Source organism: Castor canadensis, chromosome 14 (genome assembly GCF_047511655.1).
Source record: "Castor canadensis chromosome 14, mCasCan1.hap1v2, whole genome shotgun sequence".
Taxonomy (NCBI): Eukaryota; Metazoa; Chordata; class Mammalia; order Rodentia; family Castoridae; genus Castor; species Castor canadensis.
Window position 1 is genome coordinate 45,076,890 of NC_133399.1, and position 25,246 is coordinate 45,102,135.

Below are 25,246 nucleotides of genomic sequence, written 5' to 3' on the forward strand. Positions count from 1 at the left end.
AGTTCAAGCCCCAGTACCACAAAAAAAAACACCAGCATTTGGCATTGTCATATAACTCTGTGATAGTTAACCTTCAATATCTTTTTGGCAGTACTGACACAACCACTTTAGTTTTACCTCCAGCCCCTCTTCAGTATCTTTAAATTTTACTCTTTTGGGGGGTTACTGGGGTTTGAACTCAGTGCTTTTTGTTTGCAGAGCATGTATTCCACCATTTAAGCCACAATGCCAGTCGATTTTTCTCTGGTTATTTTGGAGGTCGGGTCTTGTGAACTATTTGTCCTAGTGTAGCAAACACCTAGTATGGCAGCCAAATGTAAAGCACAGGACATTCATTGCTAGTGTCAATGGAAAATAACCACTTTGGAAAACAGTCTTGAACACTCATACAAAGATAAACATGGTTTTACTGCACTGTTCAGCAATCACACAGCTATTTTCCCACATGAATTGAAAGCCCAGGTTCACATACAAGTCTTCATAGGAAGACTTAATAATCTTCATAGGAAGATTAATAGCAGATTTATTTAGAATTACCAAGGCATGCCTTTGAGTAGTTAAATCAATAAGCTGTGGATATCTACATAATAGAATATTATTCAGCAATAGAAGGAAATCAGGTGTAAGCCAGCTGTAGGGCCTCATGCCTATAATCCCAGCTACCCATGTGGGAGAGATCAGGAGGACCACACTGCAAGACCAGCCCAGGCAAAAGTTAGCAAGACCCCTACCTCAACCAATCAACCTGGGCATGGTGGCACACATCTGTCACTCCAGCTATGCAAGAGGCATAAATAGGAGGAGTCTAGGTCAGGCCCAGGCAAAAAAGGAAGACCCTATTTGAAAAATATCTAAAGCAAAATGGCTAGCTACATGACTTATTTACAGCACAATTCCACATACACAACATTCTAGAAAAGACAAAACTACAGATAGTAAATAGTTAAGTGGTTGCCAGACAAGTTGTCCTGGATGGGGGCACACTGGACTGTGGCACAATGAACAGATGGAGCAGAGGAAATTGTTAGGGCAGTAAATTCATTCTGTAAGATAGCATGATGTGACATTCATTTGTCAATAACTACAAAACTAAAAAAAAACCCTACAAAACCATACAACACAATATGCAAAGTATGGACTTCAGTTGATAATGTACTGCTTCATTCATATCACCATCCAGTGCAATATATTGATTCACAAATGCACTACACTACTGATGAATGGATCAAGAAAATGTGGTACTTGTACAGAATGGAATTTTACTCAGTCATGAAGAAAAATGAAATCTTATCATTTGCAGGTAAATGGATGGAACTGGAGAACATCATTCTGAGTGAGGTTAACCAGGCTCAGAAGACCAAATATCATATGTTCTCTCTCATATGCAGACTTTAGATCTAGGGCAAATGCAGCAATGTTGTTGGACTTGGGTCATAAGACAAGGGGAGAGCACATAAGGGAGATATAGGAATAGGTAGAAAACCCAAAACATGAAAGCGTTTGATGTCCACACTCCAGAGGAACTAATACAGAAACCTTAAAACAACAGGTTATCACGAGCACTTTACAGGTACCACTGTAAAGATCAGTTAGAGTTGAATCAACATGGGTCGTACCACATGGGTACATGAAAGCAATAGTGGGAATCTTTCTGTATAGCTATCCTTAACTGAACTAGAAAAAACACTTTCTCTTCCTTATTATGCATATGTCCTTTCTTCAACAAAATCAGTGATAAGGGCAGAACGGGACCTGCCTGAAACTGAGGAGGGGAAGGGGAGAAGAGTGGGAGAGGGGGCAGGATGGAGAAATGACCCAAACAATGTATGCACATGTGAATAAGTTAAAAAAAGTAAAAGAGAAAAAAATATTGCTGCATTCTTGGACCTTGAACATGAATGAGGCCACAGCTGTGAATAAACTTCTGAACCAGTTTCATATCCTTTTGTGTGACCATCACTTCTTTGTGAAAAAATTCTCTGGGATGACTGTTGAATTGTAAATCTTGCATAAATTTTTGAAGAGCTGACAGGTACATGCAGTATTTGGGACAGTTAAATAAAATAGGTAAGTAAGAGCAATAGCAACATGTAGATTCATACTGACTAGTGTGAAGTAAATGAAACATCTGAGATTTGGATTTGTGCAAGTTGCCAGTGGGTAGTGAAGAAAAGCAGATTTTGTTGGAATCTGTACTGTGTGTTCTTCAAGTGGTTAATCCCAAGGGCAGAGACCATAAGAGTTCCTGTCCTTGTACTTGGGTCTTGATCCCAACCCGGTACTCTTTAATTGCTTCCTGTGGAGATCTTCTTTATCCACTCTCATTCCACAGATGCACAGGTCACAGTTGGTGATGTGGTGCACCTACTGTTGGACCAAGGAGGCTGGGATATCAAATGGTCCCACGCTGATCTGCATGGAGCTCTACATAACAGTGTGAATCAGTCAGCCAGGAGGCATCAGCACCCTGCCTGATTGTGTTCAAATGGACATGGCTTTGATCCAGAAACCAGTCACCATTTTCATAACTTCTCAGTATAATCATATAGAATGTTTTCACAGAGTTACTGCCTTAGAGACTCACTGATCAGTCCCTTCATAGGATTTTGAGGAATCATGTAGATACCCTCTTTCAAAAATGTTATACAATTTCAAACTTTGAAAGAAAGCAGAAGTGTAACATGTATTATATTATCTGCATAAACTCTAAAGATGGAATGTGGTTTTTCTGAACACTTGGTGTGATGATATCCCTTCAAAAAATTTTTAGTGACACTGGGATTTGGAATCAGGGCCTCATGGTTGCTCAGCAAGTGCACTACCACTTGAACCAGGCCTTTGGAATTAGGTATTTGCAAGATAGTGGCTTACCAACTATGTGCTCCAGTTGGCTTGGAACTGGGAATCTTCTAATCTCTGACTCACAAGTATCTAGGATTACAGTTGTGAGCCACCAACGCCCTTCCCCTTAAAATATTTAATTACCCTGATAGGCATGAGGTAAAGTGTTATGAGCAGGCATTTCAAAGAAAGAAAAGCAGCAGCACTGCAATGTTTACTGTCAGTACATTGATTTTTTTTTTTTTTGGCGTACCTGGCTTCTAAATCAGGAATGACATCTTTAGCCACTCCACTAACTCTTTTCATTGTGACACGTTTTTCAAGAGAGGATCTTGCAAGTCATTTTTCTGGCCTGTCTTTGAAACAGAATCCTCCAGATCTCTGCTTCCTGAGTAGCTAAGATTATAGGCATGAGCCACTAGCACCTTGCTAACTTTACTCTTTTGTGAGAACAGCTTTAGAACAGGTAGTGGAAAGAGATATTACAGGTGACCTGGCATCACCCACAATCCAGAAAAGTGCTACTATTCTGCTATTGCCCTTATTGGTAATTCATTTTTTCATCTCAGTGACTGTAGGGAAGGACATGAATGTAGAGAGAAAGAGTCTGATGACCAAGTCATGGAATAAATGTTAGGAGACTGGAATCATGGGAATATTTCAGGAATTGAATGCAATATCCTCAGTTCTCTTGCCCTTCCTTCTCTATTATGCACAGTGTTTTAAGAGTCAGTGACCTTAAAGAATGTGACTTTGAACCTTACCCAATAGTATTTTTAGGGGTAACTTTGTGACTACTATTTATATACCATTAGAAATCCAATTCCCTCCAAAACTGTCCCAACCATTAGCTCATGGAATGTACATTTCAGTAGCAGTTCAGCTCATCATATTGGCTTGACAGCTTTCTGTCCTGCCAGTCTCAGACAACACACCTCTATAAGCAACCAACACGCATATCCACAATGATCAATATCCTGCAACAGAACAACTATGTGTTCCATGTTTCCATGGAACATTTCCAAGTATGTCATGGAATAATATTAGTATGCCACAGATAGAGGTGAACTAAAAAAAATCTCTGGATGTCCAGGTGGAGGGCAGGGCACCTGGCTCAAGTGACAGAGTACTAGCCTAGAAAGTATGAATCTAAGTTCAAATGAAAGTACCCTCAAAAGACATCAAAAACTGTGTAGCAGAGGGTGAGTGACAAAATAATATCAAAACTTAGACCAAAATTGATATGGTGCCAGGGGCTGGTCATCACAACCCTCAGGAAGCTGAGATAGGAGGATCATTAGTTTCAGGTGCCTGAGTCACGTGGTGCGTTCAATGATAGCCTGGGCTTCACAGTAAGATTCTGTCTCAAAAACCAAAATAGAATGGCAATGGTGGCTCATGCCTATAATCCTAGTTATTCTGGATAGAGATCAGGATATCATATTTGGATGGCTTCCAGGCAAATAGCTCAAGAGACCATATCTCAGTAATCCTGAACACAAAACAGGGCTGGCATAGTTGTAAAGAGGTAGAATGCCACAAGTCAAATTTGGTATAATCCATGGTTTCAAGTAGTCACTGGAGGCTGGGTGCTGGTTGTTCACTTCTGTAATCTTAGCTACTCAGGAGGCAGAGATCAGAAGGATCACATTTTAAGCCAATTATTTGTGAGAACTTAACTGCAAAAAAAATCACAAAAAGATTTTAGCAATGACTTAAGGTAGAGTTTGGGAGTTGAAACTCCAGTACTGCAGGAAAAAAAAGTCACTGGAGGACTTTACCTAAAACCCTTTTAAGGGATCTGTACTTCTTAATCTTTTCTCATTTAAATTCTACTGAGACCAGTATTGAGGTCCTCGTGTGTATTGTGTTAATATTGCAGGACACTTTTAATATTAAGTTTCGCATGGTTAACAATAGGAAACTTATGTACACATATGTTCTTCTGTGAATATTGTGTGTATTGTGATTACCTGGTGTGCATTGTTTCAACATTAGACTTTAATAATGTACATTAGTGTCAGTTAATGATGGCTACTCCTATCCTTACAATCAAGAAGTTTCTAGGCTAATTTCATACACACATACACATTCAGATCTGTTTAGAATTTGAGTTTTGTTTCTTTATTTAAAATTATATATGTTGACATTTGAATTGATTTAGGGGAATACTTAAACTTATGATGAGTTTTATCTACACACATGAAGTATGTAAACAAGTTTTTTATGTCCCTTTTTACTATTTTATTTAATCCTAAATTCACAATTTTTCCTTTTCAAAATGTCCAATGTGAAACAACTCATGCATATGACATTATATGTAACTTAGGCAGTACTAACACTATTTGTTGTACTGGATATATAAGACCTTGTGAGAGGGTAGGCTCTGGAACTTTCCCCACACTGAATATTTTACCACTTATTTCTTCTCTTGTTTTTGTGGTACTTGCATTTGAACTCAGGGCTTCATGATTGCTAAGCAGGTGCTCTACCTCTTAAGCCACACCTTCAGCCCTGTTTTGAGTTGGATATTTCCAAGATGGGGTTTCCTGAACTATTTGCCTGGACTGCCCTCCAATCATGATCGTCCTGAATAGTGCCTCCTCTATAGCTAGGATTATAGGCCTCACCTACATTGGCATTCTACATTGGTTTTTGAGAAAGGATCATTGCAGGATATTAATCATTGCAGAAAAATCTTTTGGTTGCATATTGAGGTCCTGAGGTATTTTGAATGATATTGGCAGAACAGAAAACTGTCAAACCAGTATGATGACCTGAAAGGCTACTGAAATCTCCATTCCAAGGCCAAGTGTGGGACACATTTATGGAAAGTATTGGGTTTCTTTAGCATTTAAGAAATAATCAAAAACTTACCTGGTTAAAACACACCTTTTGAGGTGCAAATTCACATCCTTAAAGATCACTGACACCGAAAACACCGTGCATAATGTTTAGAGCAGGAAGGATGAAACAGCACAGGTTACATTTTTCAATTCATTAGAAGTCCCCATGATTCTGGTCTCCAAACATTTTTACATGACTTGGTCATCAGGGTCTTTCTCTTTACAATCACGTATTTGTCCATAGTTATTGAGATGAAGAAATGAATTATTGATAAGAGCAATAGCAGAATAGAAACAACCCTATGGATTGTGAGTCATGCCACAATCCTGGCATTGGTATTTGTCTTAAATTTGTACTCATAAACAGTAAATATTAGAGTACTGACACTGCTCTTCTTTTTAAATGCCTGCTCATCACATTGACCTTGGCTCCTATCAGGGTAATTAAGTATTAGAAGGAGCCAGGCACTGAAATCTTAGACCTGTAATTCTCGCTACAGCAGAGGGAGAGATAAGGATGATTGCAACTCAAAGCCATAGGGGACAAATAAAAAATACCTAACCTCAACAGAAATTATAGAGTACCAGTGTGGGACCAAGTCTCACATTCAAATTTATGGGTCCCTCTGGGATCTGTCCCTTGGCTTGACTCTGTGAATTATCCACAGTAGAGACTTCAACAGAATCTCTATGCCTTTACTACCCACTGCCAAACTTGCACAAATACAGAATGTTGGATCATACATTTGTTTTCACTTTACTCTACTCAGAAGGAATCTGCATGTTGCTACTGCTCTTACATACCGGTCCAAATTACCCCATCTACAAATCAGCTTCATGCTCTTCCAGAAATTATCCAAGACTTACATATCAACAGTATTAGTTGACAGGTTTTTCACGAGGATTGAGGTTTACACTAAAAAGGATGTAAAACTATTTCACAAGTGTATTGACAGCTGTGTCCTCATGCTTGTGCATACCCAAAGGGAGAAGAAATGTTTCAACAGGATATATCAATTCTTATAGCAGTTAAGCTTTCAATGCTAGAGAAATTTCATGTCATTCAACTCTATTGTGGCAGAGAAAATAAGTGTTTCCTAAAAAGCTGTATGAGCTTCTGAAGGCTGTCATTAAATAGAATATACTGATTTTAATCATTATTCTGGAACATCAAGGTTTTGGAAAAAATGGTTTCTCCTGGGATCTCTTGGTTTGTAGTTTTCATTTTGATCTCTGTGGTCATGTTGGTTGGGGCAGTTCCTGCAGCTGGGCAGCAAGCAGTGTGGTTTGCGCTGCTTTTGGATGCACTCGTGTGAATTCTGCACTTTTGACCGCAGCGCTGGCTTTGCATTAGCCCAACTACCTGTCTTTGACGTGTAGCCAAAAAAGAAAAGAACAATTTCAAAGTGAGTTTATCAAGTAGTAGTCTTCCTTTGACAACTGTTTCACTTAGCTGCTATCACTGTGTACAAAAGTTGAGGTGAATCTTTCTGTGGGGGGACATAATTCTGCTCATAACATACACCAACCTCCTATATAATTCATATTCTGGTATGATCTTCAAAACGAGATAATAAAACTGTGCTACGATGAGCTAGGTCCTTACCTCCTCCACCTCCAAAGCTGCAGCATAAAAAAATGTCATTGTGACCTCATGCAGCTATGCAGCTATGGATTGGTGTGACCTAATGTCACTCAGAGCCTTAAACCCTGTCCAATTGGAGGCACAGTATGCGAGTGCCCAATCAGACACGGATACAGAGGAAAGGGGCGGGCTTGAATGTTAGGTGGGTTTTTAACTGAAACTTGCTGTCAAATCATCTGGGAATTCTCTCAGGCTGTCTCCTCTGTTGAGGATGTTTAGGTTTCTTTGCCACACCCTAGGTACCACTGAGAATTCTCAGATTCAAGCAGATTACAGGGAGGTAGCTGGGCACACTAAAACCAAGGATAGGACATGCAGGTCTGCTTCCTGCAGGGCACAGGAGGCCGTTTGTAACTGGCTTTTTGCGTCTCCTCACTGTGCTCCTGAGTCCTCTTGTAGGGCAGCTGGACCGGGGTCGCCTCTGGCTTTGGTGGCTGGGGATGCGACCTTTAGCGCCTTCTGGCTGTGGGAGGGGCTGTCAGGACAGGGCGCATGCCTAACGCTGTCCTTACTTGAGACGACGTGGAGGTGAGCGGGCATGTGGAGATGGTAGGATCTGTGGTTCACGCACACCCCAGGAGGCTACCTTCCTCCTGTGGGGCCCACCTGTTTCGCCCCCAACTTTCCAAATATGTGGAAAGCAGTCTTAAATACAACCATCACCACCCCATGTCCAGCACCTCTTTCCTCTAACCAGAAATCCCTAAATATGCTCCTCCCAGCCAGCATTCCCCAACACAGACTTCCCCTTTCCACAGTATTATCCACTAATAATACCCCCGAATTCTCACAGCTAGAGGGGGTCCCCCATTCTTGTTGTCTAAAGGAGGTCCCTGGCCTGTAGAGTCCTGAGCACATGATGGGGACACGCACTCCCGCAGGTCACAAACAGCCTCCTTTCCTAATCAGGATGGTGGCCCACACGCACTATCCTTGTGTTTGGGTGTCTGGTGTCCTCCCTATGGATCTGTCTCAGTCCAACAATTTATAGGGCCACAGATTCTGTGACAAAGTCACCTGAACATCTGAATAGAAAATACAACCTGGAGATAATTGACGATTGTGGCAGATCATAAATTCAGTTAAAGGACCCACCCCCCTTCTCCACAATATCATAAAACCCGCCCTTTTCTGTGATTGGGCAGTCCTCATAGCATGCCCATATTGGATTGGTCTTGAAGCCCTGAGTGACGTTAAATCGCACGAATCCATAGCTTCATAACTGAGCGAGGTCACAATGACAAGTTCCAAGCTGCAGGTTCTGAAGGGAGGACCTATCTATTTTATACAACACGTGTACTATCCTGAAGGTGGTAGCAGATTATGACTTAGAGCAGCAGGCTAGTATATGTTATGAGGTGAATTGTGTCTTCTCCAAAAAGCAACTTTGATTTTCTAACACAGGTTTATCAGCTAAGTTAAACAGGAGTCATACCAGCAATAAACCTCACTAAGGCAACCTGAACTGTCATTTTTTCTTTGCTGACTGCAGTTGAAGACTAGCTGTTGGACCGGTGCCGAGCCAGCCATGCAGCTGAAATTGAACCATCCACACCAGCACCTCCAGAAGCAGCGCAAACCACATTGTTGCTCGGCTGGACATATGAGGAACTTGCACCAAGCTGCTACAGGTCACCATCTAAAGGCCGAAAGTCTATCATTTTATCCCCATTACTATGGACACCTTTAGCATGTAAGATAAGCATCCAGAAGCATTTCTCTTAACTTCTTGCTCTCTTTTCTTTGTCACCATGATCTGAATTCATTGCATTTAGTTACAATAGTAGCTTAGACTGTACAACTATTGTGGATGTATTTTCCTCAAATTCAAAACTAATTTTAACCCAGTTAATTATGTGTGTTTGGGGGCAATCTGATTCCTTCACATTCCTTATTACAGGAAACAAACAGGACATGGATAGTCACAAGACAGGAACACAGAGATCAACATGACAACATACAAACTAGGAGAGAGATCTCAGGAGAAACAATGCCATGTAAAATCTTGATATTCCAGAATTATGAGGAGAATAATTTTGTGATATTAAATGACAGCATTCAGAAGCTCATTGAGCCTTTTAGGAGACACATAGAATTTTCTTCTGCAGGAACTAAATGAGAATACAAGTTGGATGACATCAGATTTCTCTACCACTAAAAGCATGCACTGTAATAAGAAATGATATTTCCTATTGGAATATTGCTTCTTCCTTGAACTATGAACATGAATGAAGCCACATATGCTGATGGTGCTAGAGTGAGGAGTTATTTGAGATGGTGTGTTGTCAATAAATGTGTGAAATAGTTTGATATTATTTTTTGTGTAACCATTACTCTTTGTGAAAAATAATCTCTCCTGTAACATGGCAGTTTAATAAGAAAAGTTTGGGACTCTTACAACATACATGACATAATATTGCATTTCAGGTGGAAAGTTCTCTTTCTTTCAGTCTTTTTTTCAATTGTAAATGTATATAGGTTATGCACACCTGGGATGCAGACTACTTACATCACCTGCATTTCATTAGGGGACAACCCATGACCCTCCCCATTCAGTGATTATTTGTGGTTGGGAATCACCAGGCTAAAGCAGGTTTTCTTTCTTCATTTTTTTGCTCTTCTATGTCTTAACCCCAGGGCCTACACCTTGATCCACTCCAACGTCCCTTTTCTGTGATGGTTTTCTTTTCCAGACAGGGTCTCTGAAGTATTTTGCCCAGGCTGGCCTCAAAACGTGATCATCCTGATCTCTCCCTCATGAGTAGCTAAGATGATATGTGTGAGCCACAGTCACCCAGCTAGTGAAGGTTTTAAAAGCATCTGGAGAAGAAGATGCTCTCTCTGTAACCACATAGTTGCATCATGGCCTTTGTAACTCCTTTCCTTTATCTATAATAAACTCCATTACCTCCCTTACTATACTCACAGGTCTCCTGCCTGGATGTTTCCATGTGGGAATATTCTGATTAGAGACTGTAGGATCCTACAAGAGTAAGGCTGCTGATTCTTAAGTCTTGTATAAATTTTGGAAGGGTGGTGTTGACTTACACATGAGGTATTTGGAACAGGATTGTTTGGATTAGTGAAAAGTTACAATAAACATGAAAAGTGTGATTTTGCATTCCTGGAAATTTGTCAGTGGATAGTAAAGGAGACAAGATTTCACTGGAACCTGGAATGGGGGTCACATGAGTGAGAAAGCACAGGGTAGAGCACAGAGGTATCACCTTGTTTCCATCTGGGTCTTGGTTCCTTGGCGGAGACCTGTGGAGACCTTCCTGCACCCACTCTCATCCCACAGAGGTATAGGCCATTGCTCAAGGAATGGTGCACTTGTTATTGGTCCAAGAAGACAGGGTTATCAAATGGCTCCACAATGATCTGTATGGAGCTGTTCAGGAGTACCTCTGAGTCAGGCCAGGAGGTATCAGCATGCTGCCTGGTTGTCCCCAAAGGGACATGGCCATTAGTAATTCTGCTACCAGATCAGGTCCATAGGAGCTCATGCTTATATCTTCATTCAGTGAGGAAGACAAATTATTGCCTGTGGTGTCTGGACCAACATCTAAGTAGACAAAGTGGACCGCAACATTTACTATATATTGTTCTTTAGGATGGCAAAGTATTTTTCCATTACTGTTAATAGTGCACAATTAAATTTTGTCTCAGAAAAATCAGAGGCCAGTTTCATGACTTCTCAGTATAATCATATGTAATGGGCTCATGTGGAAATATGGGACAGTGTGTATAACCTGCTCTCAAACAGTGTGTTAGAGAATCCCTGTAATTTTGGGGAATCATGTAGGCACCCTCTTTCTAAGATGGAACAGAATTTAAGTCTGAATGGATGGATATTGTTTTGTTTGTATAAAATCTAAAGATGGAATGAGCTACTTCTGGTCACTTAGTGTGGTGAGATCCTTTCAACTATTTAATTTCCTTGATAGATACCAAGTTTAAATGCTATGAGCAGGCAACTCAAGAAGAAGCAAAGTCAGAACTATAACATTTATTGTTTTAAGAGAACAGTTTAAGACACTTATTTGAAAGAAAAATAACAGGTGACCTTATAACACATCCTAATTTCATGATCTTCAGTCCAGAGGATACTCCATTTATGATATTTGCCTTATCAAAAATGCATTTCTTGCTAAGCACCATTTGCTCATGCCTGTAATTAGACAGCATGCAGAGGTCAGGAGGTTCACAGTTTGATCCTCTTTGTGTTTGATGGAGTTTTTTGAGATCAGATCTCAAGAACTATTTGCTCGATTGTATTTGAACCATGACCCACCTGATCTATGCCTTCAAAGTAGCTAGAATTACAGGTTTGAGACACTGGTGCCTTGGTAGAAGTGACCACTGAGGATTTGACTGTGAATGTCACACAATAGTGTTTTGAGTGGGTAAGTATATGGCAATATCTTATAAACGAACAGATCAGCACTTTCCATAAAGGCCCCAAACACCAGGCTCTCATGATGGAGAGTTCAGTACACCATCAGGTCATCATACTGATTTGATAGTTTTCTGACCTGCCAGTGTCAGGAACACAAATAAGTGCCTCAATATGCAACTGACAGACATATCCTACAACCAAAGAACTATGTGTTCCATGTCTTTGAGGGGAAATTTCCAGACATGCCATAGACACTTGCTACTTTTTCACACACAGATTCTCACTAAAAAAATCACTGGATGCTGTGTAGAGGGCAAGGGGATCTGCACAAGTGGTGGAGTACTTGCTTGCATAGGAATTGTAAGCTCAAGTTCAAACTTCAGAGCCACCCAAGACATCAAAAAATGTGTAGAACTGAATGTGTAAGTTAAGACTTTGACCAATACAGACATGGAGCCAGTAGCCTGTACACCCAACACTCTGGAAGCTGAGGTAAGAGGATCACTAGTTTCAGGTGTGCCTAAGTTACATGGTGTGTTCAAGGATAGTCTGGTCTACAAAGTATGATGCTGTCTCAAAATACAAATAAAGTAGCAGGGAACAAGTGTGTCAGGCCTGCCATCCTAGCTATTGAGGAGACAGAGATCAGAACGATCACAGTTTGGGCCCAGTAGGACAAATAGTTCACAGAACCTTAAATTGAAAATATCCAATATAAAATAGGGCTGGCCAAGTGGTTCAAGTAGCAGAGCCCCTGAATAACAAGTTTGAGGCCCTGAGTTCAAACCACAGTATTACCAAAATAAATTTTTTAAAAAAGAGTTAAACAAGAAAGTGTGAGGAATGACTAGAGCCTGTCAGCCCCCTACGTCTTTTTTCTTCTTTTTCGGTGATAGTGGGGATTGGACTCAGGGCCTCACACTTCCTAGATTTCCTAGGTTTGCTAAGCCAGCACTCAAGAACTCAGGCCACTCCACCAACCCTCTCTAGGTCTGATACATCTAGTGCAGCAAACATTATAAAGCAACACCTCAGTTTGACATAGGTATCATGTGTGTATGTTGTTTTACATGGGGACATGTTCTGTAAAGGAAAAATTTAAATTTATCATAAAATCTATCATTACATGACACTAATGTAAATTATAAGGCTATCATATTGAAATAATAAACAACAAGGTATCACAATGTAAATATTCATAAAAGAATGTATTTAGATATAAGTTCTGTATTGTTTACTATGTGAAAAATAAAATTAAGTGTGAATAAACAAAATAATTCAAAAAAAGGCAGATTTTGTGACTGAGGACATAGTACAGTGGAAGAGTGTATACCCAGAAAGTGCAAAGCCCTGAGTTCAACTCCCAGCCTCTATAGCACCTATAGGGTGCTCAACTATCCCTCCACTAATGGACAAGCTAAATAAACATCTACTCACTTTCAAGTCCCCGTAAAAGTCATAAAGGCATTGAGAGACCTCTACCCTGGGCAGCTGAGAAAACATCCACATCCAAAGAGCATGGAAAGGTCAGGGGCAGGTTGGCATGTATCCTACCCTGGCAATATGCCCAAGAAAGAATGCCAAACACCCGGCATCACTCTGAAGTGAGAAAGATTGGGAACAGAGTTTTACTCCCTGGCTCAAAAGTGGTATGTGGTTGTAAAATTCACCTAGTACTGGTTACAGACAGCACTATGCATACATGAGTCTTTCAGACCACCAAAAATGTGGTGCTGTTACTGGTCATGCATATGTACTTCCATGGGCTTCAGTGTCTAGAAAAAGGGAGGAAAGAGGCTAAAACCCAATTTCTCCATGCAAGGGATTTCCAGCACAGTTTGCAAAACAGCCAACAGTTGAGTTTCCATCTAGCCAGCTGCAGGCAGTTGAGAGGGACAAGAATAAATTAAAAGAATAAATAAATCCAACTACCCTCATTTCCCCTAGACCAGTATATTTCAACCAGTCTGGACAGGCACTCAGCACTTCTGTGGCTCCTCCACAGTACAGCACACTGACACTCCAGATGACCAGTTGTCCTGAAAGGAGTTTGTCCATGAACTGGCCCTGCAGCTGTAACACATTCTGTTCCATGGAATGCATCCTTATCCTCCAAACTACGGAGCAAAGCAGAGTGGGCACTTAGTAATTTCTCTGAATTGGAGAAGAATGATTTTTTCATTTATTATTTTACTTATTCAAAATTATTGTTGAACTGGGATTACAATGTGACATTTACAAAAATTCTTACAATGTATCTTAGCTGAATTCACCCACTCCACCATTCTTCTTTATTCTCCCTATCCCCTAAATGATCAGTTTTAAATAGGCACACTGACATTTCTATGGACAGAGAAGGTTTAAGCTTCAGCAGAGATCCCTGTATTTTCCCTTAAGAGGTTCATGGTACAGTCCTCCATTGGCTACTTGACAGCCTGGTTTCTGACAACTTTGCCCTGGGGATTTTTGTGCCAAATAGCAGACAACATAGAGCCTGAGCACAGTTATCACAATAGCTATTATCAAGAAGTTGAGTGGCCAGGCAATAGTGGTATAGTCCTTTATTCCTCTCTCCTTGAAAGGCCGAGATAGGGAAGATCCAGTTTTGAGGCCAGCTCTGACAAAGTTTTTTGGGGAATACACCTCCAAAATAACTACATCAACATGATCTGGAAGTGTGGCTCAAGTGGTAAAGTGCCTGCTTTGTAAGAATGAAGCCCTGAGTTCCAACCCTGGTTCTGCCCACCCCACCCCCAAGCTTCCAAAAAATTTGAAGGATAATATATTTTTGAGAGGGCACAGATATAGCAAGTATGGAGCATTGGTACACTGCTGGTGAGAATAAATCTTAATACAACCATTTAAGACATACCTTGAAGGTTATTCCAGTTATTTAAAACTAAACATTGAACTGCCAGATGATCCAAAAAATCACAATTCTGGGAAGGAATCTAAAGGAGATTTCAGAAAGACCAAGATGGCTGCACTCTGATGTTCACTTTAACAGTAGGTACAGAAGCTAAGATATAAAAACAATTAAATTGTCTTTTTCAAGAGTGTTACCCATGATTCCTCCCAGCTTTACTAGAGGCTCCAAATCCACACTCAGGCTGTTCTATGGGAGAAGTCCCAGGGGTTGCTATAAACTAGATATACTAAAGGACCAGACACAGGGCAGATTTGGTACCTGATGGCAATCAGTTAATTCTGAAATCATGGATCAGAAAGGTATGTAAAGACGTTCAGATTTGGTGCAAGTGCCCAGGGGACGCAAAAAGAGAAACAGAATTTAAACAAAAAAGGGATTCTTCTTTCCTGCCTCGCTGTAATGTGCACAAACAGAAAAATATTAAGGGTCCTTAAAAATCCTTGTCTCCAGTACTTGGAGGAAAAAAGATGAAATACTGTCTAAGAACTGTATCATGAGCAAAAAGTAGTTAAAAAGTGTGGAAAGAGAAGTCGGTAATGGAATGCGGACTGGCAAGTGATTTAGGAATTTGTTGTTAGAGGAAAGAGGCATGGGATGGGGGTGGGGGAGGTATGGGGTTGGTGTTTGGACTTAGACTGCTTTCCACATGTTTGGAAAGCTGGGGTCCAAACAGGTGCATGCAACAGGAGGAAGGCTGATTAGGGACCCCAAGGCCCACAGATCCTACTACCTCACACCCGCACACCTCCATATTACCTATATCTAAGGAGACCATTAGACACGTGCCCTGCCCTGGCTGCATGCCCACCCCCCTCCCCCAACCAGAAGGGGATGATGGTCACCCCTCCCCCAACCCCCACAGCTAGAGGTGACACCAGCCCAGCTGTCCTAAAGGAGGACTCTGAGACATAGTGAGGAGGCACAGCACAGGCACTTGTTGATCTAACATAATTTCTTCTCTGGTCTTCAGGGTCCATTAAACCACGGGCAGTGAAGGTTTGAGGAAATGCACCTCATCATCAGTGTTTGCAGGTATTCATAAGTATGGGTTCTGCTGAAAGGTACTTTTCTTAGATGAAAGTCCAGAAATTCACTTACTCCAAAATAGTTAATATTCATGGATCACAGCCACTCTGAGGGTGTGTTTATGTGTGGGGGCGCATGTGTGGTTAAAAGTATTTCCTGGATCAGTGTCCATTAGATGCTCAGTTCCTAATAATGCCAGTCAGGAATGCTACTTGGAAGGCAGTAATTTTGGGTTTTTCTCCAAATTGCTATTCCCTAGGTCAACTGTAATCAATTGTCTGAGGAGGAAAGATTCAGTGTTCCTCAAATATGGCCAGTGTATGTCAGGTTATCATGATGCATGTATGTACATGCATTGTTACCCTGCTAGAAGTGATTTCAATTAAAGTGATGTCTTCAGGCACTGACTCTGGATTAGTCTTACTTGTTCCTTGGCATAATAGTGGTAGTATGTCTTCCTTCCAAGGACATTGGTGGAACCGATGTCCCTTCACGTGTTTTTCTAAGATTTTTCCTTTCTCAAGTGCTGAAAGTGTCCACTCAGTAGGATAATGCAAGGATTTCATCCGTTGCAGATAACATTCGACATGCCTTGCATACAGGCAGGGCTCCTGGGTGTATGTGTGTGTGTGTGTGTGTGTGTGTGTGTGTGTGTGTGTGTGTGTCTGTGTGTCTACCTGTCTGTTATCTTTTTGTGTATGTGTCTGTCTTTGTGTCTGTGTTTAATATTTTGCAGTATCTTCATGTATTAATATCTTTGCTGTTTCTCATAAATTCTCATACAAGCAACTATTTCACACGTGTTGAGTGTATCTGCTGCATAGGCATGCAGAAGTCTCCTTGAATCATAATGTATCATTAACTCTGTGGAAAAAGATGGAATGAACAAGGCTGTGTGATGTTCCATGACTTCTGGATGTTGCTCTGGTGTACAGGCAGCATTGCTTTTTGTTTCTAATCCTGACCACATGATCTCAGGGTGTGGTTCTACTGGACTGGGAAGGGAGGAAATGGTTACATGGAGGCACAGCACAGGCACCTGTTGATCTGACATAATTTCTTCTCTGGTCTGCAGGTCCATTAAACCATGGGCAGTGAAGGTTTGAAGACATTCACCTCATTCACCAGTGTTTCCAGGTATTCATAAGTATGGGTTCTGCTGAAAGGTACTTTTCTTAGATGAAAGTCCAGAAATTCACTTACTCTAAAGTAGTTATTATTCATGGATCACAGCCACTCTGTGGCTGTGTTTATGTGTGGGGGAGCATGTGTGGTTTAAAGTATTTCCTGGATCAGTGTCTGTTAGATGCTCTGATCCTAATAATGCCAGTCAAGAATGCTTCCTGGAAGGCAGTAATTTCTGGTTTTTCTCTGCCTTGCTATTCCCTAGATCAACTGTAATCAATTGTCTGAGGAGGAAAAATTCAGCATTCCTTGAATATGGCCAATGTATGTCAGGTTATCAAGATGCATGTATGTATGTGCATCGTTACCCTGCTAGAAGTGATTTCAATTCAAGTGATGTCTTCAGGCACTGACTCTGAATTAGGCTTTAGTTGTTCCTTGGCATAATGGTGGTAGTATGTCTTCCTTCCAAGAACATTGGTGGAACTGATGTCATTTCACATGTTTTTCTACATTTGATCCTTTCTAAAGTGCTGAAAGTGTCCCCTCAGTAGGTTCATGCCAGGATTTCAGCCTTTGCAGATGATATTCGACATGCATTGAAATACAGGCAGGATTCCTAAGTGTGTTTGTGTGAGTGTGTGTGTGTGTGTGTGTGTGTGTGTTTGCGTGTGTTGTGTGTGTGTGTCTACCTGTCTTTCTGTCTTTCTATACACCAACAAGGAACCAACTGAGAAGGAATACATTGAAACAATTCCATTTGCAACAGTCTCAAAAAAAAAAAAAATGAAATACCTTGGAGTAAACTTAGCAAAAGGTGTTAATGACCTTTACAACAGAATTACAAACCTCTGAAGAAAGAGATCTAGGAAAACTACAGAAGATGAAAAGATCACCCATGCTCATGGACTGGAAGAATCGACATAGTAAAAATGGCTATACTACCAAAAGCAATCTACATATTTAATGCAATTCCCATCAAAATCCCAATGACTTTCATCACAGAGATTGAAAGATCTACCCTTAAGTTCATTGGGAAATACAAGAGACTGGGAATAGCCAAGGCAATACTCAGCAAAAAGAGCAATGCTGGCGGTATTGTGATACCTGATTTCAAACTATATTACAAAGCAATAGCATGAGAAACAGCATGGTACTGGCATAGAAAGTGACATGAAGACCAGTGGAACAGAATAGAGGACCCGGATATGAATCCAAACAATTATACCCACCTTATTTTTCAGAAACGGGCCAAGTATATATGATGGAGAAAAGACAGCCTCTTCAACAAATGCTGCTAAGAAAAGTGGTTATCCATCTGTAAGAAACTAAAACTAGATCCAAGTCTATTACCCTGTACTAGTATCAACTAAAAATGGATCAAGGACCTTAAATCAGACCCAAAACTCTGAAGTTAGTACAGGAAGGAGCAGGAAACACTTTGGAACTAATAGGTATAAGCAAGGACTTCCGCCATAGAACCCCAGCAGCCCAGCAACTAAGAGAAAGAATGGACAAATTGTTCTTCTTAAAATTAAAAAGCTTCTGCACAAGAAAAGAAATAGTCTCTAAACAAAAGAGACCACTCAAAGAGTGGGAGAAAATATTTGCTAACTATACATCAGACAAAGGACTGATAACCAGAATACATAGGGAACTTAAGAAACTAAATTCTCCCCAAATCAATGAACCAATTAAGAAATGGACAACTGAATTAAATAGAACTTTCTTAAAAGAAGAAATTCAAATGGCCAAAAAACACATGAAGAAATGCTCACCATCTCTAGCTATAGAGGAAATGCAAATAAAAACCATACTAAGATTCCACTTCATCCCTGTTAGAATAGCCATCATCAAAAACACCACCAACATGTGTTGGTGAGGATGTGAGGAATAAGGAGCCCTCATACACTGCTGGTGGGAATGCAAGCTGATGCAAACACTCTGGAAAAAAATCTAAAGACTTCTTAAAAATCTAAACACAGACCTGCCATATGATCCAGGAATCCCACCCCTGGGGAAATACCCAAATGAATGCAACACAAGTTACTCCAAAATCACCTGCACACACATGTTTACTGCAGCACTATTCACAATAGCCAAGTTATGGAAACAATCAATATGCCCCACTACTGACAAATGGTTTAAGAAAATGTATTTATACACAATGGAATTTTACTCAGTCTTGAAGAAAAATGAAATCTTATCGTTCCCAAGTGAATTGATGGAATTGGAGAACATCATTCTGAGCGAGGTTAGTCAGACTTAAAAGACCAAAAATCGTATGTTCTCCCTCATATGTGGTCTTTAGATCTAGGGCAAATACAGCATGTTGTAGGACTTGGGTTATATGACAAAGGGAGAACACATATGGAAGGTACGGGTTAGATAGAAAACCCAAAACATGAAAGCATTTGATGTCTCTACTGCAGAGGAATTAATACAGAAATCTTAAAGCAATAGACATCAACATGAGAAGGGGATCAGGAACTAGTGAAAAGGTCAGGTAGAGATGAATCAACCTGGGTTGTAGCACATTTGTACATGAAAGCAATGGTAGGATTCTCCCGGTATAGCTGTCCTTATCTCAACTAGCAAAAATGCTATGTCTTTCTTATTATTGCTTATTTCTATTCTTCAACAGAATTGGAGAAAAACACAGAACAGGTTCTGGCTGGAAGGGAGTTGAGAGAGAGGGAGAGAGTAAGGGCTGAGGCAGGAGGGAGAAATGACCCAAACAATATATGCACATGTAAATAAATGAAAAAAATAGCATTATATTTTTGTGTCCTTTAGATCTAAACATTTTGTGTTTCAAGAACCACATTAATATTACTTTTAATTTCAATGTATTGGTTTATATTGTTTATAGTCTTCTTTATACTGTTCCATTGTCATTACGAACGTTTCACAAAAAATAGCATAACTTGGGACTTTGCTTTAAATCTGCTTCAGTATAGTTTGTCTTTGTTTTTGTTTTGTTTTGTTTTGTTTTGTTTTTTGTAGTACTGGGGCTTGAAACTCAGAGCCTTCTCCTTCATCCACTCCATCAGCCCTATTTTTGTGTAGGGTTTTTTGAGTGGGTCTCATGAACTTTTTTGTTTGGGCTGGCTTCAAACTGGTATCCTCCTGATTTCTGCCTCCTGAGTAGCTAGGATTACAAGCATGAGCCACTGGTGCCTGGCCTATATCTTGTCTTTTAAGAGGACACTTTAAAGAAATGCCTCTTCAGGATTTGTCTGGCCTTACATCTGGGAGCCTTCCTTTAAAGAAAAATAAATAAACATACAAAAACTTTCTATCTTTTCCTTGCCATCTTCTCCCTTTCTATTTCTCTCTTTCCTTTTACTCTTTTGGGCAATTCTTTGACAAATGTATAGCACTACTTTAATAAAGGCTTTTAACTTTATCTCTGTTCCAAACATAAAATTCAGGAACTTTATATTTTTTGAAGATATGAATGATGGCAAAACTTACAATTCTCACATTTGTCATTTCTTTCATGTAATAAAATTTGCTTAATGTTTACTCATATCCATATTACATTGATTAAATATTGACCTAATATAAGCCAGGCATTGTGGTACATGTTTGTAATACCAGCTACACAGAAGGCATTGCCAGGAGGATCATGAGTTCAAGGCCAGCCTTGATGGCCTCATAGTGGTGAGACCATCTCTCAAAAAGCAAAGTAAAATTAAAAATGCAGCTCAAGTGGTGTCTGTTTACACAGTATGCACAAGGTCCTGGGATGGACCCTCAGCCTAGCAGATATAGATAGATAGATAGATAGGTAGATAGATAGATAGATAGATAGATAGATACAGATACATAGATACATAGACAGATAATAGATATAGATTTGCTATACAGAAATCAAATGTAGAACTTTTTACTGAGCAGCATTGTTTCATTTACTTGGTTCATATGTCACTTAAATTTTATTCTGAAACTCCTCGTCATTTTTTAAAAATACTGCTTTGTCTTATGCTATTTTTTAAAAAGGGAAATCATTCAATTTCTCAACAATACTATCAGTATTTTATTTAGTGATGTGTTTAACTTTTTCAATAGCTACACTAGGCAAAAAACTAGCAGGAGCTGGTTTTTTCCTTATTCCAGCATTCAGTTTAAGAATTTTCTTTCATGCTTTGCCTAGTAGAGGTTTTCAATGTTTCTAGAATTTTCATCGATTTCATTTTATAGGCAAGAAAGGCACATAGCTAATGGGTTTCTCATGAGCATAAATCTGCCCATGTCTTTGAATCCCTGGCGATTTTAAGATATGGAAGTTTTAATTCTTTCTTTTAAAAAAATTATTATTATATCATTTATTCACATGTGCATAACATTGTGTCATTTCTTCCCCTTGTCCCCCTCCCCCAACCTCTAGCTCCTCCCCCCTCACTTCCAGGCAGAACCTATTCTGCCCTTATCTCTAATTTTGTTGAGGAGAAGACATAAGCATAATAAGGAAGACAAGGTGTTTTTGCTAATTGAGTTAAGGATAGCTATACAGAGAGATCCTAGCGTTGGTTTCATGTGCAAATGTGTTACAACCCAAGTTGATTCATCCCTAACTGAATCTTTACACTGGTTCCTGATCGCCTTCTCATGTTGACCTCTGTCGCTTTAAGGTTTCTTATTAGTTCCTCTAGAGTGTGGACATCAAACACTTTCATGTTTTGGGTTTTCTATGTATTCCTATATCTCCCATATTAATTCTGTCTTTAAGATCACTTTTTGGAGGCCTAAAGAGCACAAGCTTCAGGCCACCCTGGACTATAACTAAGATTGTCACAGGAAGCTAAGGTCTGGGAATATAGATTGGGGCAAGATGACTGCCAGAATAGATGCTTGCTTCAGTACCACACAGACATACAGAAACACATACAGACATACACACACATGCATACACACAGACATGCAATGACACACACACAGACACACACAATCACTTTTTAAATGACTTTTATTAAAAGATTCCCATATCACTACTACATCAATTGCTGAAAAAGAAAATAAAATGTAAAGACATTATCATTCCCATCAAAAGGAATTCTGAGCAAGTTGATGATAAATGAATCATTGTTTGTATTTAATTCACTTTCTCATCAGCATTAGTCTCAGATTGAAGGGCACAAAGATTGAGAATGGATTTATCAGAACAAGAAAATAGAATACATCTCTGTCATGTGCAGTGGTTAGGTTCAAAGCCTTTTACATTAATTCCTGTGCCTGAAGACTTAGACAAGAAGATTATCAGGGTGGCTTGTTCTCCGTACATTCATTTGTTTAAGTGTGCTAATCCTGGTTAAGTATAATTCCAGCCTGGACAGTACACACAGTGTCCTCAGGCTTAGACTATAGCTGCAATTTCCTTCACTAGACACTGTTATCCTTTGGAAAGTGAGTTTGTTTTGAAATAATATACCATATGCAACAATGTGGGTTATTATCTAGTGGTCTCTCTCACTCTCTTTATACACACACACACACACACACACACACACACACACACAAATAGAGAAAGAGAGAGATACAGAGATAAAGTTATTATTTGATAATATGTACTGAATAACTATTTGTATGTCTTTTTTTCCATTAAGTAAATGTTATCTAAATTGGTAGCCTTTGTGTATCCATAGACTTTCTATGGATATGCGTAGGATCAAAGATCTAAAATTCATTCATTTTGTTTCTTTATGATCTACTTATGATATATTTTGCTTAGTGAGTAAATGGGTTTGTCTTGACTCCGTACCTGTAATAGACTTTATTTTTTACTTTTTGTATTTTTCTTGGTGGAACTGGAACTTGAACTCAGGACCTCATTCTTTCAATTGAGCTATGCTCTTGGCCTTTTTCTTTTATTTATTTTACAGGTAGTGTGTGCCTTTTTTTTCTTGGGGCTGGCCCAGGACCAAGATCTTCTTAACTATGCCTCCTGTATAGCTGGGATTATAACACCATGCCCAGCTTATTAGCTGAGATGGGGTCTTGTTGACATTTGCCCAGGCCCAGGCTGGCCTTGAACCTTGATCCTTCCAATTTCTTCTTCCTGAGCAGCCAGAATTAAGGTGTGATCCACCTTACTCAGCCTGCCTCCCGTTTTGTTTTGTTTTGTTTTCCTTTTTAAAATTTTAAATATAAGCCTTAAGCAACTAAAAGCTGAAGTTCCAGGGTAAATTGAAATCTATACTGGGAAGTAAAATATTAAGAAGTAGTTAGAATATGCAGAATGTAAGTTGTCAGGTTTAATTTTACCTCCTTTTCAATTCTAACCATTTATGTATTCCATTCATAACACAAAATCTGTCATTATTCTTGATGATTAATATCAGGTAATTAAAATATTTTACTATGCCTTCTAGATCTGTTCTTGCTTCTACTTCATTGATCCAATGCAATCATATTGAATTGAAATTTGCTTCAGCAGTTTATGATAAATATAAGAAAACAAATTACTTCATTTTGGAAATGTTACATCAGATAAATTTCTTTAGTCACCAGATGATTATCAATTTCACATGTATTTTCTATAGACCTTACCTGTGACAGGATGAGTTTTTTTAAATTTAGAATTGCAAATTGCCAAAAACTGCCTCATTAAGTCTTTTAGATATTCTATAATAATTTAGTATATATAATTTGGATATTATGTAATAACACTATTATATTAGTATATAATATCACATATTATAGGTAATTATATAATAATTTATAATGTATAATTAATATATATAATATGTAACATGTAATTAATATATAATATGTGCATAATATAATATATATCATACATATATAATATAATATGTTATACAAATACATAATATAATATAATTATGCTATAACACAATGATATTATTATATACTTGTTATATAAAATATAATATAATATATAATAATATAATAATATTATATAATAATACTAGTTTTTAATTTTCCTTTTTTTCCCCTCACATATAATCTCTTTGTCTGTTTGTAGTGCTGTAACTCAGTCTTGAAAGTTTATAAAGAAAAAACCCTGAATTTTCATAATTTATTTTAGAAATGGCACAAAAATTATTTTTTTATAATTTTGAAAGCTCAAAAGTCCAAAATCAAGGTTTGGTGACTGAGGAGATCTGCTTTCTTCTTCCTTGGTTCCTTCGCCTTGCTACTGTGACCTCCAGAGGGTAAGGGGAAGAGCAAGTGGGATTTGTCTAAGCTTTTACATTCAGGCACACTGATACGTGCATACATATCAAGGTCATTCTAAAAGAGCACTTTGGTTTACTTACCTGATATACAGTGCTACATAGTTATAGTTATGGATATAATTTTATTTCATCAAGTAGATCTGACTCTAAATCCTGTTTTTATTACTTATTTGTATTGCGGTCTTTGTTTTTTTATACTCCATTCATAAACAGTCATAATACCTATTTTTCATGTTGCCATTTGTAAGATTAATTAGCATTGTGCTTAAATAGTCACAACTAATGTTTTTATTATAACACTATTAAATATTTTTAACTAGGAGTTGCATAATAAATGATAATTGGAATCTCAGCTTGGAGTGTGACTAAAATGAATGAATACAAATTTAAGTGGAAATTGTATGCTTTAATTTCTGGGTACTTTGCAATTCTAAGTAAGGATAGAATGAAAATAAGTAATATAAAATGATATTTGAGATTTTCTTCTTCTCTAAATTTAAATAAATGCAGTTATTACTAGCTGACAGACCACTTAATGGGAAGAGTACATTTCAGACTCCTTCCTATCCCAATATTTTCACTTTCCAAGGGAAGAAGGACAAGAAGTTTCCAAACTAATGGATAGTTGTGGATTAAGAGGGCTCTAATTATTCTTTGAGAACTGCAAGCAACTGCATAGGATAAAGTAACTGAAACAAATATTTTACTGTAAGGTAAAGAGAATATAATTGGCTAACAAGTTAAGTAATTGCTTAAGTGATTTATTCTTCAAAATTACATCAGATATTCATGAAAAGAACTTTTTATCACTGAAATCTAGAGTTGTGTGGTTGAAAGATGCAGGTAAGAGTCACATAAAGTCATTTAAATTTAATCTAAAATTCAGTTCCTCAATTATATTAATCACATTTCAGTCATACAGCCACTTGGATTGTAACCACTGACATGCACACATCAGAAGAGGATAAAGAGATCATTACAGAAAGCTCTGTTAGACAGCATACCATCCACACACCACTGCTTTTTCAACTTTTTTTTTTTCTTCCTGTACCTCTGAAGAGTCTTTTGGAGATTATGTTCTTGTTGCTTATAGATATAAATAGATTAGCCCTATTCCCTTGAGAATGCTTAACATAGGTCTATAGAAAGAGAAAGCTATTGATCCAAAAGCTAACACTATGAGAGGTAAAACAGCATTTTGCCATCTGGTTTTGTTCACGAAATTTTTGAACC

General features: G+C 38.8%; 1 long non-coding RNA gene across 3 annotated transcripts in view; it reads left to right on the forward strand.

Annotated features, from left to right (window-relative positions):
- Positions 1 to 25,246, forward strand: part of LOC141416836 (uncharacterized) — an 88,462-nt gene that overhangs the window by 33,728 nt on the left and 29,488 nt on the right. The window contains exons 2-4 of one of the 3 annotated variants that reach the window (XR_012441411.1): positions 8,825 to 9,025; positions 15,631 to 15,692; positions 16,762 to 16,823. This is a non-coding gene — a long non-coding RNA (uncharacterized lncRNA). Of the gene's footprint in view, positions 1 to 8,824; positions 9,026 to 10,025; positions 13,638 to 15,630; positions 15,693 to 16,761; positions 23,412 to 25,246 lie in introns of those variants that run through there. The other 2 variants (XR_012441410.1, XR_012441412.1) reach the window with 2 other exon arrangements.